The sequence below is a fragment of the Labrus bergylta genome, chromosome 12 (assembly GCF_963930695.1).
Source record: "Labrus bergylta chromosome 12, fLabBer1.1, whole genome shotgun sequence".
Taxonomy (NCBI): Eukaryota; Metazoa; Chordata; class Actinopteri; order Labriformes; family Labridae; genus Labrus; species Labrus bergylta.
Genome location: NC_089206.1, coordinates 616,162 through 635,194, shown reverse-complemented (window position 1 = coordinate 635,194; position 19,033 = coordinate 616,162). Strand labels below are relative to the sequence as shown.

At 38.5% G+C, this 19,033-nt stretch overlaps 1 long non-coding RNA gene across 1 annotated transcript; it reads right to left on the bottom strand.

Annotated features, from left to right (window-relative positions):
• Positions 1 to 8,200: 8,200 nt before the first annotated feature.
• Positions 8,201 to 10,950, bottom strand: LOC114917753 (uncharacterized). The gene is made up of 3 exons (XR_003806413.2): positions 10,464 to 10,950; positions 10,038 to 10,071; positions 8,201 to 9,899 (listed from the first exon to the last, which is right to left on the bottom strand). It is a non-coding gene; the product is annotated as an uncharacterized lncRNA (long non-coding RNA).
• Positions 10,951 to 19,033: the final 8,083 nt, after the last annotated feature.

The window sequence follows — 19,033 nt, the reverse complement described above, 5'->3', positions numbered from 1 at the left end:
TCTCTCTTTGACAATGTAGAGCTAGCCTGGAAGTATTTTTATGACGGATTTCTGTTTTTAATAGACAAACATGCCCCGTTTCGCAAATTCAGGGTTAAAGGGCGAAACAACCCCTGGTTTTCAACAGAAATTGGAAATCTACTTAAAGATAGGGATGTTGCCTGGGCCAGGGCAAGGAAATCCAAAACCCCAGTGGATTGGCTCCTCTTTCACCAGCTTTGTAATAAATGTACAACCCTAATTAAGAGGGCCAAATCAGAGTATTTCATCTCTGAAACCACAAAAAACCTTAATGACCCAAAGAAATTTTGGAAAGTCATAAAATCTTCTTCTGGCCATGTGCCAGTGATGTGCCAGCCCACTTAGTCAAAGAGTCTTGCATCCTGACTGACAAATCAGCCATGCTAAATTGTTTTAATGAAGATTTTATTTCAGCTAGCTTTTTATTTGACTCCTTGCACCCTGATTTGGTAAAATCCAACAAAAATCAGAATAATGCGTCACTGGCATCTGAGGTTGATAGTCAACTTACTGTTCACCCTTTTCAATTTATGCCAGTGTCTGCCACTGAGGTGCAGAGAGCATTACAGAAACTGGATTCCAGGAAATCAGCAGGTCCTGATAAACTTGAGCCGTTCTTCCTTAAGTTGGCTGCTGATTTTATTGCTGAGCCTATTTCATATATTTTTAACTTAAGACTGATCAGCAATGAAATCCCAAAGGTCTGGAAATCAGCATTTGTTCTTCCCCTGTTAAAAGGGGGTGAACCATCGCAAGTAAACAATTACAGACCAATTTCTAAACTTTGCATTTTGGATAAAGTATTTGAAAAAATCATTAGTGAACAACTGAAGTATTTTTTGGATGTCAATAATGTGTTATCTAAGTATCAGTCAGGTTTTAGAAAAAAACATAGCACTGTTACAGCTGCTCTTAAGGTTTTAACTGACATTATTGAAAGAATTGATTGTAAGCAATTTTTTGTAGCTCTCTGTATCGATTTATCAAAGGCCTTTGATACAGTTGATCATGGATTATTGATCAAAATCCTCCATCAAGTTGGTTTATCAAAGCAAGCAGCCTCTTGGTTTGGCAACTATCCGTCAAACAGAATGCAATGCGTGCAAATGGCAGGATCCACCTCTTCCTTTTTATAAATCTCAAAAGGGGTGCCCCAAGGTTCGATACTAGGACCTATTTTATTTTCCATTTATATCAATAACGTGTGAAAATTTGTCAAATGCCATGTATCACTTTTATGCTGATGACACTATCATCTATTGTTGCTCAGCATCTGTTGCACAAGCTTTTGAGTTTCTGCAGTCAGCTTTCAATGTTGTCCAGTCTCGTTTGAGGGAACTAAGGTTGGTCATAAACACCGATAAAACAAAGCTCATGTTGTTTTCACATTTAAGTGGAGAAACAACAAATGTCCCATTGATTTTAACTTCTCAAGGAAATGTAATCAAGCTTGTCAAAAGCTACAAGTACTTGGGATTTATTCTTGCCAATTTGGCCTCTAAACTTAAGGTGAAGTTGGGATTTTATTAAAGAAATAAATCCTGCTTTTCCCTCAGAGCAAGGAAACTTCTTGTTTCATCAACCTTTCTTCCTTTGTTGGATAATGGAGATGTACTGTACATGGCGCCTCAGCCAAATGTTTACAGTCATTGGACACCGTGTATCACTGTGCGTTGAGATTGTGACTGGTTGTAGATGCTTCACTCATCACTGTGACCTGTACACTAATTCAGATTGGACATCTTTGAAGGTGCGCAGGCATATACACTGGCTGAAGCTCATTTATAAAGCTCTTCTTGGTTTGGTGCCTTCTTATTTATGTTCATACCTTCAAAGAACCAGAAGCCACTGTTCCTTGCATTCCTTTGATGTCTTTAAACTGTCTGTGCCTCGTGTCCGCACGGAGCTCGGGAAAAGAGCGTTTAGTTTTGCTGTTCCCACAGCATAGAACTTTCTCCAAAATGAATTGAAAATGGCGAAGCTCATTTCGCTTGAAGCCTTTGGCTCAATCTTAAAAGATAAAATACGCGAGGCAATTGGACAGTGCCTGTGTTTCTGAATTGTAATCCGTGATCAAGATTCTGCACTTTATTTGTAAATCAATTTGCACGTTTGTTGTTGTTCTCTCCTAACTTAATGTTTGTAAACTGTCTCTTTATCATGTAATGCTTTTTATGATGTGTGCTGCTGCCTTCTTGGCCATGTCACCCTTGTGAAAGAGATCCTGATCTCAATGGGTTATTTACCCGGTTAAATAAATGTTAAATAAATTTTTTTTGATTTACGTCAACAGGCATCCCCGCCAGGCGGTGCAATAAATACAAGTTTTTATTGATCAATAAAACGTAAATGAAATGATGTAATGACACGTTCATCTACAAATCATCGTTTTTAAATGTATATACTTCAGTAAACTAAAAGTTGTTTTTAATACTTAGAAATAAACTTCATAAAACATCTGATCAGTTTTATTTAACATGATTTATTTAAACACCACAGAAAATGTTTTTTACATGCATCAAATATCCATCAAATGATTATCTGAGTAAATGATTAAAAATCTGTTGATCACTTTATATATTTAAAATAACTTGTTGTGTTAACCTCAGCAGATGATTCAGTGATGAATCAAATCAGAGCAGATTGAGAAACAGAATCACAGATCACTTTGTCAGATGAATTCTGGAGAAAGGCAGCAGGATTCCCCCTCTAGCTGCACCAGACTCATACCACCAAAGTAGTCCACTAGAGTCCACGATTGTAAATCTAGACTTTCCAAACTTTACTCAGGTGAAGTGAAAGATGCACCGTGACAATATATGTTTCATTCACGCCCAAATTAAAGGAAGAATGTGCGACTTTTTGATCCAGTAGATGTTGAGCACCAGCATGAAACCAAAACAAACTTCTTGTTAGGCCACGCCTCCTCCATCCTGAAGCCTCCGCTCTCCTCCAGAGACACACCTCCAACCTAACCTCCACTCGCGTTCACATGAAGGAGTTTAGCGCAAGCGGTGGACAGAATTCTCCTTGGCTCAAGCTAAAATCACCTGTGTCCTGCATTGTTGTGTTAGCATGCTAATGTTAGCGCTCTTTAGTTAGCTCGTAGCTTCATATTTCATGTAAATTTACACAGAATGAGCGTGATCTAAAAACTCTTACTAACACTGTTACATGTCCTGGACATGCAAAAAGGGGTGAATAACTTTACTATAGCTAACGGAAGCTCATCACCCATTAGTTAACTAGTCTCCTCTTTCCTAGAACTAAGTGAGAGCTCACTCCCTACCAGCTGCTAGTCTCCTCTTTCCTAGTGGAAGGAGCTATGTAAAATTACTCCTCTAACACCCTTTGCTTAACTCTCTCCCCTCTCTTCCTTCCCTCCCCTCTGCCCCCACGAACACTGGACGTTGAAACCTCCTCCCGTTTGCCACCAAGAACTCTGGACTAAAAACTCTGAAGCTAACTATTCAAACGTACACTCAGTTTACTGCACATATTGCACATACTGCACAAGTTACTTTTTCTTTAAATTTTATTTTATTTATTTTATTTACCATTTTGTACCTTTTGCACAAATTAGAATTTATTACTGTAAATATTATTTATCTTATTTTTACCTCATTTTATTTATCTATTTTTACCTTATCTTATTTTACCTTATTTTGGTTGTATTGGACAGAGACAGACGAAATTTCGATTCCACTGTATGTCTGGCATATAAATTGACAATAAAGTTGACTTTGACTTGACTTTGAGCTTCGGCAAAAGAAGTGAATATACACAGTTAATATCTAACAATTCTGTGCGAAAGTCAGTCATACATTTGTGAACACTATGACTGATAAGGGAGACCGCTCTTCTCTGCAAAAGGAGAAGAAAGAAGCTGAAAGTGGCGACATGAATGCTATCATGGCAGAACTCAGGTCTCACCGTGATGAGTTTAAGATGCTGAAATCACAGAGTGCCTCACTTAGATCACAAATGAATGAGGTACATGCGTCCCTCGAAAGAGTTTTGGACTCCAAAGTGGAAAGGCTGGAGCGACTTATTGCAGAATCCCGGGAGGAAATGAAAGCGGAGATGGATAGTAAAATAAGACAAATTCTACAGAATCTTGACTTAGATATCGGACAGCTTTCTGCGCGAATGGAAAGGACGGAGGCAAAACTAGATGAAGCAAAGCGCCCAGCCTTCAAATTCCAGTCCGTTGTTTTGATCATCATCATGGGACTTCCATTTGAGGAAGGGGAAATTCCTTTGGAGAGAGGGAGATCGTTACTATCTGACGGGCTTCGTTGTGAGCCTGTACCGGAGATTGTTAATGCTGAGCGGATGAGACCACGGGGACGCGGGCCAGGTGTGATTAAGGTGGAACTTCAAACCCAGCAGGATAAAGTGGCTGTGCTTCGCCGTAAGCAGAGTTTGAGGGATAACGAGAGATTCAGTCACGTCTTTGTTCACTCTGCTAAGTCACAAGCAGAGAGGCTGATTAACCTGAACTTTAAAACTCTTCTCACTGAGCTCCCGTTTGGAAAGGAGTATCTTCTGACGGGCAGTGGGAGACTGACGAGGCGTGGTAATCTGGAACCAGTAAGCAGGGTCAGCAGCAGTGCAAAGAACCGAAGGATGGCGAGAGACAATCTGGAGACCTAATCGGTAACTGCCCAACCCACAAATGTTGACAATCTCACTTCAGTACACTGGAACATAAATGGCTGAACAGAGTGGAACTGTGAGCTCAGGAAAAGAATATTACTTGGCCATAACCCTGATGTGATTTCACTTAATGAAACACATTTAAAAGGAAATGACACTATTGATTTACAGACGTATACCTGGTATGGTCACAATAGAACAATGCATGAGAGGGCAGTTAAAGGATCTGGGGGAGTTGGTCTTTTAGTTAAAAATAAACAGTTTGAGTCCTATGAAATTGAAGTAAAGGACAAATCAATGGAAGGGATACTAGCACTTGAATTTAAAAATAGGTGTTCTGGGTATTGTTTTGTTATTTATACCTGTTATTTACCCCCAGAAGGATCAACAAGATCAATTGGCTCACATAATTTTTTTGGCCATTTAACGGCTCAAATGTTTAGTTTGTGTGATGTGGATGCTGTTTATATATGTGAGGATTTAAATAGTCGCATTGGTAATCTTGATGATTGTATAAGTGATGTGGATAACACTCCTTACAGACATAATGTAGACTGTACAGTTAATAGTTATGGGGAAATATTAGTTGAGTTTTTGAGAGATTCAAAGTGTTGTGTGCTTAGTGGTAGAATACCTTTAGGGAATGATCATTTCACCTCCATCTCAGTTAAAGGAAAAGCGGTGGTAGACTATATTATTGTCCCACATGAAGGCCTGGATAATTGTGTCACATTTTGTGTTTTCACCCCTAATGAGCTACTAGAGAGATTAAAGGACAACTTTTGTTTACTGGGTGACAGATGTAAAGTACCTGACCATTCTTTACTGATGCTAAAAATCCAAGTTACACCTTACTATGCCAAAGTAGATTCGCATTTACCAGGTAGGCGTGCAAGAAAAACACAAAGGCAACCCCCTGACTCATTTTTCTCATCGAGTCCTTCTGATAATATACTGTAGTGACCTTACTGAGCAACTATGGTGTATTAAAAAACAACCAACCGGACCTGGATAATTGGCATGATAAATTGTGTGGCAATGTCTGTACAGAATTAAATAAAGGTTTAAAGGGGAAACCTAATAGAAATAATGAATTTAGAAAATCTTCCAAACACTTCTGGAATCAGGAATTGCAGTTGCTGTGGGACAATTTAAGAACAGCAGAGAAAATCTTTCTAAGATGTATGAATAAAAACATGAAAGTTGGACTGAGGATGGAATTCAAGGAAGCACAAATTAAATTTGACAAGAGGCTACGCACAGTGAAACGCAAGTTTAATAGAGGCCTTTCATTGCACATTGATCACCTTCAAACCCACAATCCCCAACAGTTTTAGAATGAAATTAATAGATTAGGGCCAAGAAAGTCTAGTGGAATTCCCATGTAAATAAAGCTAGAGAGCGGGGAATGTACTTCTGTTTTAGGAATTGTACTAGATAAATGGGAAAAAGATTTTGCTGATCTGTTCTCTAGGTGCAATGATTCATTTGACGATGCTTTCTTGAAGGAAACAATTAGCTTAAAAGAGGTAATGGAGTCTGAAATGTTATCTTGTAAATAATAGTAATAGGTTTTTGAATTAAAAATTTTCAGTAGAGGAGGTAAAAATTGTAATACATGAATGCAAATTGAAAAAAGCTACCGGAATTGATGAAATTTCAAACGAAGTGCTTAAGTCTCCAAAGCTGTTCAGTATATTATGAGTTATTTCAGTCCTGTTTTGATAATGGCATGATTCCTACTCAGTGGCACAAAACTATCATTAAACCAATCCCCAAATCTTCAAAAAATGATCCTAGGATAGCACTCAATTATAAGTCTTATTAGTTGTATGTATAAATTGTATTCTTCGATTTTAAACTGCAGACTAGTTGACCACCTTGAGAGAACAGGTGTGCTGGTGGATGAGCAAAATGGATTCAGAAAAGCTAGAGCATGTATTGATCATGTATATGTAGTCACCTCAATAATACGTGCTAGAATGAAGGAAAAGACATCAACATTAGCTTGTTTCATTGATTTCAAGAAGGCGTTTGACTGGATAAATAGGGAACTTCTACACTATAGGTTGTTAAGTGCTGGTGTGAATGGGAAATGTTATCCTGCTGTGAAGTCTCTTTATCAAGCACCTGCGTCCAGGTTAATGAATACACAACTGGATGGTTTCCTCAACAATTTAGAGTGAAGCAAGGAGATGTTTTGCCTCCGACATTGTTCTCTATTTACATCAACGATTTAGCTCTTCAAATTAAAACCTCTAATGTGGGAGTTAAAGTGGATGATCAGATTGTTGGAATATTATTATATGCGGATGATGTAGTTCTACTGGCTGAACATGAAGATGACTTACAAATTATGCAGAATATTGTTGCAGAATGGTGCTTGAAATGGAGACTAGTGGCAAATGAAGACAAAACACAGGTAGTACATTTCAGGAAGAATCATTAGTAAGAAGTCCAGGTATTTTTAATTTAGGCACCACAGTGCTATCATATGCTGATCAATATAAATATCTTGGCTCGACATTGGATGAACACATGACTTTTAAAGAAGCTGTGTGTGTTTTGACTCAGTCAGCTGGTCGAGCTCTGGGATCTGTACTGAACAAAGTTAAACACTGTGGTAATCTGGGATTTCAGACTTATACACAACTCTATCATTCATGTTTGTGTCCAGTGTCTGACTTCCCTCCGGTGTCTGGGGGTTCCTGGAACATCTAATTTGCAATTCTGTACATCAGAGAGCTCTGAGGTCCTTCTTGGGAGTCCATAAATTAATGGCAGTCCTCGCTGTGAATGGAGATTTGGGATGGGAGCCTCCAAACATCAGACATAAATGTGAAATGCTTCGGCTTTGGAACAGACTTGTAAAGATGTCGGATCAGCGACTCACAACAAAAGAGTTTTATTTGGATACCTGCCATTGTCACCCATGGGCAAAGGAGATACAATCTGTATTCATAAGAATAATATGTCCTTTATTTTTCTAAATAACTGAACTTGTGATATTCAGGAGATAAAGAATAATATGTTTCTAATGTACAAAGAGAAATGGTCTGTGGATATATGGTGCAAACCAAAACTAAGAACATACTGTCTCATAAAGGATTGCTACAGCGTAGAAGCTTATGCTAAGTTTAATTTAACTAAAAGACAAAGATCCCTCTGAGCTCAGCTACGTTCAGGAACATTACCTTTAGCTTTAGAGACCGGCAGGTTTAATGCCATTCCAGAGGAAGATCGAGTTTGTTTGTTGTGTGAGTTAGGAGAAACTGAAAACGAGATTCACTTTTTGTTTTACTGCTTAATTCTTTGGTGTCTTATAAGCCCATGAGCTTTGGGCACTTTGTGTGCATGACACAAAAATAAATTAATCAATCAAAAAAAAAAAAAATCAATGTAGTAAAAGTCAGTAGAAGTGTGCCGTGGTGTGACTGCTCAAGCTTACCTCCTGAGGTTCACGGGGACCTTAAGAGAGACTCAGGTCTTTGTGGTGTGAATGACTTCAGTCAGAAAATGATTTGAAAAAGCTCACGAAAATTTATTTAAAAACTTCAAATAATATTCCAAATGCAAATACAAAACAGTAAAAGTTCAAATATAAAAATGTAAAAAGCAAAACACAAAGACCAAAGTCTAATCCCGAGAGTGTAGACACTTGAGGTTTTAAAAGATCTTGGTCTCAGAGACTAAGTCCCAAAATGGGGATTCAAAAGTCAGAGTGACGTGGAGTCCTTTAGAAAAGTAGAAAAGAACCTCGATCAGCTTTTCCAGCGTTTTTATAGCCAGACGGTCTCTTTTTTCAAGATTCTGTAAAACCTCAACAATGCAGATTCACAGAAACGTGATACAGCCACAGTTGATACCAAGTTCATATGTGGTTTTAATGTCAAAGCATACAAGGTAACACAGGTGATACTAAGTTCATATGTGGTTTTAATGTCAAAGCATACAAGGTAACACAGGTGATACTAAGTTCACAGTTATCCTGACCTCACAGGTGCATAGGTGTGTGTGTGTGTGCGGGTGTGTGTAGGATTGACAGGAAATATAAAAGCCAAAAAAACAAAAGTCGTAGCGACTATTTGACATATGAATGAAATTATAAAAAGATTAAATGTTAATAAAAGAAAAAGAACATATATGATAAAAACAAATTCAACAGCTTTTATACACAAGGGGAGGAGCCAGCCGTCCCGTCCATGTAAACACGGCTCTGACAACAACACAGCCAGCGGGACTCGAGCTTCTCCCTCATTGTAGACAGTCAGGACTCACAGACACATTTACACAGGATAGAATGGAGAGAGAGAGACAGAGAGAGAGAGAGAGAGAGAGAGCCTTTTCTTAGCTTAGTGCCACTTCAGCTACTGCAGCACGGATAAGCCCCTCCACTAGAGCGGGTCTACCTGCTGAACGTATCAGGAAGTTGGGTGTTATAAGCTGCTGCAACAAGTTAACACATTTCAGATGTGTGAAAAAAAGTACTTCAGACCAAACAGACTCAGTTAGAAGCTTCAGTAGCTAAGAGGTAAACACACAGTGACTAAAACATCTAATATAAGCTCATAAAGGCTCATTTTAAAACAATAAATGGATTATCTTTCATCGCAGGTTTAGTTGCAGCTAAATCAGCATTTGAGACTAACCAGCCTCAGAATAATAAAACTAAGAACACTAAAATACTCTTTACACTGTTTATGATCGAGACAAAGACCCCTTTAGTATTTTCTTAAAGAGTTTAAACATTTCCCTTCATAAAACAGCTGATTACTTGAACATATAAGCCTTGATTATTTATCCATCATTATGTATATTTTGTTTTTGTCAATGTGGTAGAAAAGAAAATGTTTATCTGAAAAAATAAATCTTTGTAAAGATTTGCTTTTAATTAAAAAAACTTTGAGATTAAAATCCTCTCGTCCTTTAATCACGACACACGAGAGATGCGTTGTTAAAAAAAGTAACTAAGTAACTTTTACTTGAGTACATTTTTAAACTGGTACTTTTACTTGTACTTAAGTAAATTTTCATTAAAGTAACAGTACTTTTACTTGAGTAGAATATATAAGTAGTCTTTATATCTCTGCAAAAACCACTGAGATCAATTAAAAACAATTACAATTTGAAACACAGTGGCTCGAAATCAAATTCCTAAACTCTGGAACAGGAAGTGACTGGTCACACCTTAGACTTCACGTCTTCTGTTTGGTCTGCTCCTATTGGACAAAAACAGCTTTAGTCACAAACGACACAACAACAGAGACACAGCTCAGCACTGAGGAAACTGAAGTAATGGTGATAGTTCAGGGATTTTCAGAATAAAATGAATGTTAGTTTAGGATGGATAGATTTACCTAAAGCCTCTTTGAGTGGAATATTCTCCGGGCCCTGCAAAAAGTTTATTACATTTTTTATTCTGGTCATGACTCAGAGAGATATTTACACAGGATATACTTGATTTCTGTTATATTGATGTGTGGTATGTTTTCTCCCTTTAAGAAACTGCAGGAGCACAAACACAAAAACAACCTTTTTAAAATCTAATGAACCTAGAGACAAGCTGAGAGAAATCATTTGATTGTTCTTTCTTCACCTGGTGCTCTGCAACTCTTCTCTCCAGTTCAGTTTATTGCCATATTCAGTATAAAAACCACATTGGAAAACTTGTGCAAGTGGTAGACAGTACAACTGGACGAATACACAGGACAGTACGTTTAAAAAACGAACAATATAAATAAAAGAAGAAAAACAGAGACAGTAAGGCCACATGAGAAACATACCTGTTCCTCTGCTTGTCCTCGAGCGTCTGGTGGGGTTAATTCTTTAATCAGCTCCTCAGCTACATTGAAACACTCCCCCCAGTGTCCCTCCTGTATCTTGGTCTGGACTTTATTAATCAACTGGTCTGTTGCTGATTTCCTCAGCACCTTCTTCAGGACTTTCCCCTCCTCCTCCAGAATCAGTTTGTCATAGACAAACTTTCTGTTGCAGCATTCACTTTTACAGCATTTACTTCGTATGAACAATTTAAACAGGAATCCCACACAGATGATCCCCAGGAGCAAGACGCCACCACGGTCCTGAAAAAGACACAAATATTATTAAGATATACAGATATATCTGAAAACGTTTTGTTGTAGTTCTCCTGTGATCTTGTAGTTCTCCTGTGATCTTGTAGTTCTCCTGTGATCTTGTAGTTCTCCTATGATCTTGTAGTTCTCTTGTGATCTTGTAGTTCTCCTGTGATCTTGTAGTTCTCCTGTGATCTTGTAATTCTCCTGTGATCTTGTAGTTCTTCTGTGATCTTGTAGTTCACTTGTGATCTTGTAGTTCTCCTGTGATCTTGTAGTTCTCCCGAGATCTTGTAGTTCTCCTGTGATCTTGTAGTTCTCCTGTGGTCTTGTAGTTCTCCTGTGATCTTGTAGTTCTCTTGTGATCTTGTAGTTCTCTTGTGATCTTGTACTTCTCCTGTGATCTTGTAGTTCTCCTGTGATCTTGTAATTCTCCTGTGATCTTGTAGTTCTTCTGTGATCTTGTAGTTCACTTGTGATCTTGTAGTTCTCCTGTGATCTTGTAGTTCTCTTGTGATCTTGTAGTTCTCCTGTGATCTTGTAGTTCTCCTGTGATCTTGTACTTCTCCTGTGATCTTGTAGTTCTCTTGTGATCTTGTACTTCTCCTGTGATCTTGTAGTTCTCCTGTGATCTTGTAGTTCTCCTGTGATCTTGTACTTCTCCTGTGGTCTTGTAGTTCTCTTGTGATCTTGTAGTTCTCCTGTGATCTTGTAGTTCTCCTGTGATCTGATCTTGTAATTCTCCTGTGATCTTGTAGTTCTCCTGTGATCTTGTAGTTCTCTTGTGATCTTGTAGTTGTCCTGTGATCTTGTAGTTCTCTTGTGATCTTGTAGTTCTCCTGTGATCTTGTAGTTCTCCTGTGATCTTGTACTTCTCCTGTGATCTTGTAGTTCTCTTGTGATCTTGTACTTCTCCTGTGATCTTGTAGTTCTCCCGAGATCTTGTAGTTCTCCTGTGATCTTGTAGTTCTCCTGTGGTCTTGTAGTTCTCCTGTGATCTTGTAGTTCTCCTGTGATCTTGTAGTTCTCCTGTGATCTGATCTTGTAGTTCTCCTGTGATCTTGTAGTTCTCCTGTGATCTTGTAGTTCTCCTGTGATCTTGTAGTTCTCCTGTGATCTTGTAGTTCTCCTGTGATCTTGTAGTGCTCCTGTGATCTTGTAGTTCTCCTGTGATCTTGTACTTCTGCTGTGATCTTGTAGTTCTCTTGTGATCTTGTAGTTCTCATGTGATCTTGTAGTGCTCCTGTGATCTTGTAGTTCTCTTGTGATCTTGTAGTTCTCTTGTGATCTTGTAGTTCTCTTGTGATCTTGTAGTTCTCCTGTGATCTTGTAGTTCTCTTGTGATCTTGTAGTTCTCTTGTGATCTTGTACTTCTGCTGTGATCTTGTAGTTCTCTTGTGATCTTGTAGTTCTTATGTGATCTTGTAGTGCTCCTGTGATCTTGTAGTTCTCTTGTGATCTTGTAGTTCGTGAATTGTTCGTATGAACAATTTAAACAGGAATCCCACACAGATGATCCCCAGGAGCAAGACGCCACCACGGTCCTGAAAAAGACACAAATATTATTAAGATATACAGATATATCTGAAAACGTTTTGTTGTAGTTCTCCTGTGATCTTGTAGTTCTCCTGTGATCTTGTAGTTCTCCTGTGATCTTGTAGTTCTCCTATGATCTTGTAGTTCTCTTGTGATCTTGTAGTTCTCCTGTGATCTTGTAGTTCTCCTGTGATCTTGTAATTCTCCTGTGATCTTGTAGTTCTTCTGTGATCTTGTAGTTCACTTGTGATCTTGTACACAGCCTCGGACAGCCTCAGATCTGTTTGTGACTCTCTAAACTTGTTTCAACTGATTAATAGTCCAACTCGTCCTAATGTTAAACAACCCACCAGATCAACCCTACTGGACTGAATTTTGACAAATGCCCCTCATAAGTATACTGATATAAAGGTTTTTGCAAATAATTTAAGTGATCATTGTGCCATTGCAACAGTTTGAAATGCCAAACTTCCCAAAACCAAGCCTCGGCTTCTTCTTAAAAGAGATATTAAACACTTTTACGAACAAGCTTTTATACATGATCTGGCTTGTTTTGATTGGACCAGAGTTTCTCTCTTTGACAATGTAGAGCTAGCCTGGAAGTATTTTTATGACGGATTTCTGTTTTTAATAGACAAACATGCCCCGTTTCGCAAATTCAGGGTTAAAGGGCGAAACAACCCCTGGTTTTCAACAGAAATTGGAAATCTACTTAAAGATAGGGATGTTGCCTGGGCCAGGGCAAGGAAATCCAAAACCCCAGTGGATTGGCTCCTCTTTCACCAGCTTTGTAATAAATGTACAACCCTAATTAAGAGGGCCAAATCAGAGTATTTCATCTCTGAAACCACAAAAAACCTTAATGACCCAAAGAAATTTTGGAAAGTCATAAAATCTTCTTCTGGCCATGTGCCAGTGATGTGCCAGCCCACTTAGTCAAAGAGTCTTGCATCCTGACTGACAAATCAGCCATGCTAAATTGTTTTAATGAAGATTTTATTTCAGCTAGCTTTTTATTTGACTCCTTGCACCCTGATTTGGTAAAATCCAACAAAAATCAGAATAATGCGTCACTGGCATCTGAGGTTGATAGTCAACTTACTGTTCACCCTTTTCAATTTATGCCAGTGTCTGCCACTGAGGTGCAGAGAGCATTACAGAAACTGGATTCCAGGAAATCAGCAGGTCCTGATAAACTTGAGCCGTTCTTCCTTAAGTTGGCTGCTGATTTTATTGCTGAGCCTATTTCATATATTTTTAACTTAAGACTGATCAGCAATGAAATCCCAAAGGTCTGGAAATCAGCATTTGTTCTTCCCCTGTTAAAAGGGGGTGAACCATCGCAAGTAAACAATTACAGACCAATTTCTAAACTTTGCATTTTGGATAAAGTATTTGAAAAAATCATTAGTGAACAACTGAAGTATTTTTTGGATGTCAATAATGTGTTATCTAAGTATCAGTCAGGTTTTAGAAAAAAACATAGCACTGTTACAGCTGCTCTTAAGGTTTTAACTGACATTATTGAAAGAATTGATTGTAAGCAATTTTGTGTAGCTCTCTGTATCGATTTATCAAAGGCCTTTGATACAGTTGATCATGGATTATTGATCAAAATCCTCCATCAAGTTGGTTTATCAAAGCAAGCAGCCTCTTGGTTTGGCAACTATCCGTCAAACAGAATGCAATGCGTGCAAATGGCAGGATCCACCTCTTCCTTTTTATAAATCTCAAAAGGGGTGCCCCAAGGTTCGATACTAGGACCTATTTTATTTTCCATTTATATCAATAACGTGTGAAAATTTGTCAAATGCCATGTATCACTTTTATGCTGATGACACTATCATCTATTGTTGCTCAGCATCTGTTGCACAAGCTTTTGAGTTTCTGCAGTCAGCTTTCAATGTTGTCCAGTCTCGTTTGAGGGAACTAAGGTTGGTCATAAACACCGATAAAACAAAGCTCATGTTGTTTTCACATTTAAGTGGAGAAACAACAAATGTCCCATTGATTTTAACTTCTCAAGGAAATGTAATCAAGCTTGTCAAAAGCTACAAGTACTTGGGATTTATTCTTGCCAATTTGGCCTCTAAACTTAAGGTGAAGTTGGGATTTTATTAAAGAAATAAATCCTGCTTTTCCCTCAGAGCAAGGAAACTTCTTGTTTCATCAACCTTTCTTCCTTTGTTGGATAATGGAGATGTACTGTACATGGCGCCTCAGCCAAATGTTTACAGTCATTGGACACCGTGTATCACTGTGCGTTGAGATTGTGACTGGTTGTAGATGCTTCACTCATCACTGTGACCTGTACACTAATTCAGATTGGACATCTTTGAAGGTGCGCAGGCATATACACTGCATATATCAGAGCAGATTGAGAAACAGAATCACAGATCACTTTGTCAGATGAATTCTGGAGAAAGGCAGCAGGATTCCTCCTCTAGCTGCACCAGACTCATACCACCAAAGTAGTCCACTAGAGTCCACGATTGTAAATCTAGACTTTCCAAACTTCACTCAGGTGAAGTGAAAGATGCACTGTGACAATATGTGTTTCATTCACGCCCAAATTAAAGGAAGAATGTGCGACTTTTTGATCCAGTAGATGTCACCCTTGAGCACCAGCATGAAACCAAAACAAACTTCTTGTTAGGCCACGCCTCCTCCGTCCTGAAGCCTCCGCTCTCCTCCAGAGACACACCTCCAACCTAACCTCCACTCGCGTTCACATGAAGGAGTTTAGCGTAAGCGGTGGACAGAATTCTCCTTGGCTCAAGCTAAAATCACCTGTGTCCTGCATTGTTGTGTTAGCATGCTAATGTTAGCGCTCTTTAGTTAGCTCGTAGCTTCATATTTCATGTAAATTTACACAGAATGAGCGTGATCTAAAAACTCTTACTAACACTGTTACATGTCCTGGACATGCAAAAAGGGGTGAATAACTTTACTATAGCTAACGGAAGCTCACCACACATTAGTTAACTAGTCTACTGTTTCCTAGAACTAAGTGAGAGCTCACTCCCTACCAGCTGCTAGTCTCCTCTTTCCTAGTGGAAGGAGCTATGTAAAATTACTCCTCTAACACCCTTTGCTTAACTCTCTCCCCTCTCTTCCTTCCCTCCCCTCTGCCCCCACGAACACTGGACGTTGAAACCTCCTCCCGTTTGCCACCAAGAACTCTGGACTAAAAACTCTGAAGCTAACTATTCAAACGTACACTCAGTTTACTGCACATATTGCACATACTGCACAAGTTACTTTTTCTTTAAATTTTATTTTATTTATTTTATTTACCATTTTGTACCTTTTGCACAAATTAGAATTTATTACTGTAAATATTATTTATCTTATTTTTACCTCATTTTATTTATCTATTTTTACCTTATCTTATTTTACCTTATTTTGGTTGTATTGGACAGAGACAGACGAAATTTCGATTCCACTGTATGTCTGGCATATAAATTGACAATAAAGTTGACTTTGACTTGACTTTGAGCTTCGGCAAAAGAAGTGAATATACACAGTTAATATCTAACAATTCTGTGCGAAAGTCAGTCATACATTTGTGAACACTATGACTGATAAGGGAGACCGCTCTTCTCGGCAAAAGGAGAAGAAAGAAGCTGAAAGTGGCGACATGAATGCTATCATGGCAGAACTCAGGTCTCACCGTGATGAGTTTAAGACGCTGAAATCACAGAGTGCCTCACTTAGATCACAAATGAATGAGGTACATGCGTCCCTCGAAAGAGTTTTGGACTCCAAAGTTGAAAGGCTGGAGCGACTTATTGCAGAATCCCGGGAGGAAATGAAAGCGGAGATGGATAGTAAAATAAGACAAATTCTACAGAATCTTGACTTAGATATCGGACAGCTTTCTGCGCGAATGGAAAGGACGGAGGCAAAACTAGATGAAGCAAAGCGCCCAGCCTTCAAATTCCAGTCCGTTGTTTTGATCATCATCATGGGACTTCCATTTGAGGAAGGGGAAATTCCTTTGGAGAGAGGGAGATCGTTACTATCTGACGGGCTTCGTTGTGAGCCTGTACCGGAGATTGTTAATGCTGAGCGGATGAGACCACGGGGACGCGGGCCAGGTGTGATTAAGGTGGAACTTCAAACCCAGCAGGATAAAGTGGCTGTGCTTCGCCGTAAGCAGAGTTTGAGGGATAACGAGAGATTCAGTCACGTCTTTGTTCACTCTGCTAAGTCACAAGCAGAGAGGCTGATTAACCTGAACTTTAAAACTCTTCTCACTGAGCTCCCGTTTGGAAAGGAGTATCTTCTGACGGGCAGTGGGAGACTGACGAGGCGTGATAATCTGGAACCAGTAAGCAGGGTCAGCAGCAGTGCAAAGAACCGAAGGATGGCGAGAGACAATCTGGAGACCTAATCGGTAACTGCCCAACCCACAAATGTTGACAATCTCACTTCAGTACACTGGAACATAAATGGCTGAACAGAGTGGAACTGTGAGCTCAGGAAAAGAATATTACTTGGCCATAACCCTGATGTGATTTCACTTAATGAAACACATTTAAAAGGAAATGACACTATTGATTTACAGACGTATACCTGGTATGGTCACAATAGAACAATGCATGAGTTAAAAATAAACAGTTTGAGTCCTATGAAATTGAAGTAAAGGACAAATCAATGGAAGGGATACTAGCACTTGAATTTAAAAATAGGTGTTCTGGGTATTGTTTTGTTATTTATACCTGTTATTTACCCCCAGAAGGATCAACAAGATCAATTGGCTCACATAATTTTTTTGGCCATTTAACGGCTCAAATGTTTAGTTTGTGTGATGTGGATGCTGTTTATATATGTGGGGATTTAAATAGTCGCATTGGTAATCTTGATGATTGTATAAGTGATGTGGATAACACTCCTTACAGACATAATCTAGACTGTACAGTTAATAGTTATGGGGAAATATTAGTTGAGTTTTTGAGAGATTCAAAGTGTTGTGTGCTTAGTGGTAGAATACCTTTAGGGAATGATCATTTCACCTCCATCTCAGTTAAAGGAAAAGCGGTGGTAGACTATATTATTGTCCCACATGAAGGCCTGGATAATTGTGTCACATTTTGTGTTTTCACCCCTAATGAGCTACTAGAGAGATTAAAGGACAACTTTTGTTTACTGGGTGACAGATGTAAAGTACCTGACCATTCTTTACTGATGCTAAAAATCCAAGTTATACCTTACTATGCCAAAGTAGATTCGCATTTACCAGGTAGGCATGCAAGAAAAACACAAAGGCAACCCCCTGATTCATTTTTCTCATCGAGTCCTTCTGATAATATACTGTAGTGACCTTACTGAGCAACTATGGTGTATTAAAAAACAACCAACCGGACCTGGATAATTGGTATGATAAATTGTGTGGCAATGTCTGTACAGAATTAAATAAAGGTTTAAAGGGGAAACCTAATAGAAATAATGAATTTAGAAAATCTTCCAAACACTTCTGGAATCAGGAATTGCAGTTGCTGTGGGACAATTTAAGAACAGCAGAGAAAATCTTTCTAAGATGTATGAATAAAAACATGAAAGTTGGACTGAGGATGGAATTCAAGGAAGCACAAATTAAATTTGACAAGAGGTTACGCACAGTGAAACGCAAGTTTAATAGAGGCCTTTCATTGCACATTGATCACCTTCAAACCCACAATCCCCAACAGTTTTAGAATGAAATTAATAGATTAGGGCCAAGAAAGTCTAGTGGAATTCCCATGTAAATAAAGCTAGAGAGCGGGGAATGTACTTCTGTTTTAGGAATTGTACTAGATAAATGGGAAAAAGATTTTGCTGATCTGTTCTCTAGGTGCAATGATTCATTTGACGATGCTTTCTTGAAGGAAACAATTAGCTTAAAAGAGGTAATGGAGTCTGAAATGTTATCTTGTAAATAATAGTAATAGGTTTTTGAATTAAAAGGTTTCAGTAGAGGAGGTAAAAATTGTAATACATGAATGCAAATTGAAAAAAGCTACCGGAATTGATGAAATTTCAAACGAAGTGCTTAAGTCTCCAAAGCTGTTCAGTATATTATGAGTTATTTCAGTCCTGTTTTGATAATGGCATGATTCCTACTCAGTGGCACAAAACTATCATTAAACCAATCCCCAAATCTTCAAAAAATGATCCTAGGATAGCACTCAATTATAAGTCTTATTAGTTGTATGTATAAATTGTATTCTTCAATTTTAAACTGCAGACTAGTTGACCACCTTGAGAGAACAGGTGTGCTGGTGGATGAGCAAAATGGATTCAGAAAAGCTAGAGCATGTATTGATCATGTATATGTAGTCACCTCAATAATACGTGCTAGAATGAAGGAAAAGAGATCAACATTTGCTTGTTTCATTGATTTCAAGAAGGCGTTTGACTGGATAAATAGGGAACTTCTACACTATAGGTTGTTAAGTGCTGGTGTGAATGGGAAATTTTATCCTGCTGTGAAGTCTCTTTATCAAGCACCTGCGTCCAGGTTAATGAATACACAACTGGATGGTTTCCTCAACAATTTAGAGTGAAGCAAGGAGATGTTTTGCCTCCGACATTGTTCTCTATTTACATCAACGATTTAGCTCTTCAAATTAAAACCTCTAATGTGGGAGTTAAAGTGGATGATCAGATTGTTGGAATATTATTATATGCGGATGATGTAGTTCTACTGGCTGAACATGAAGATGACTTACAAATTATGCAGAATATTGTTGCAGAATGGT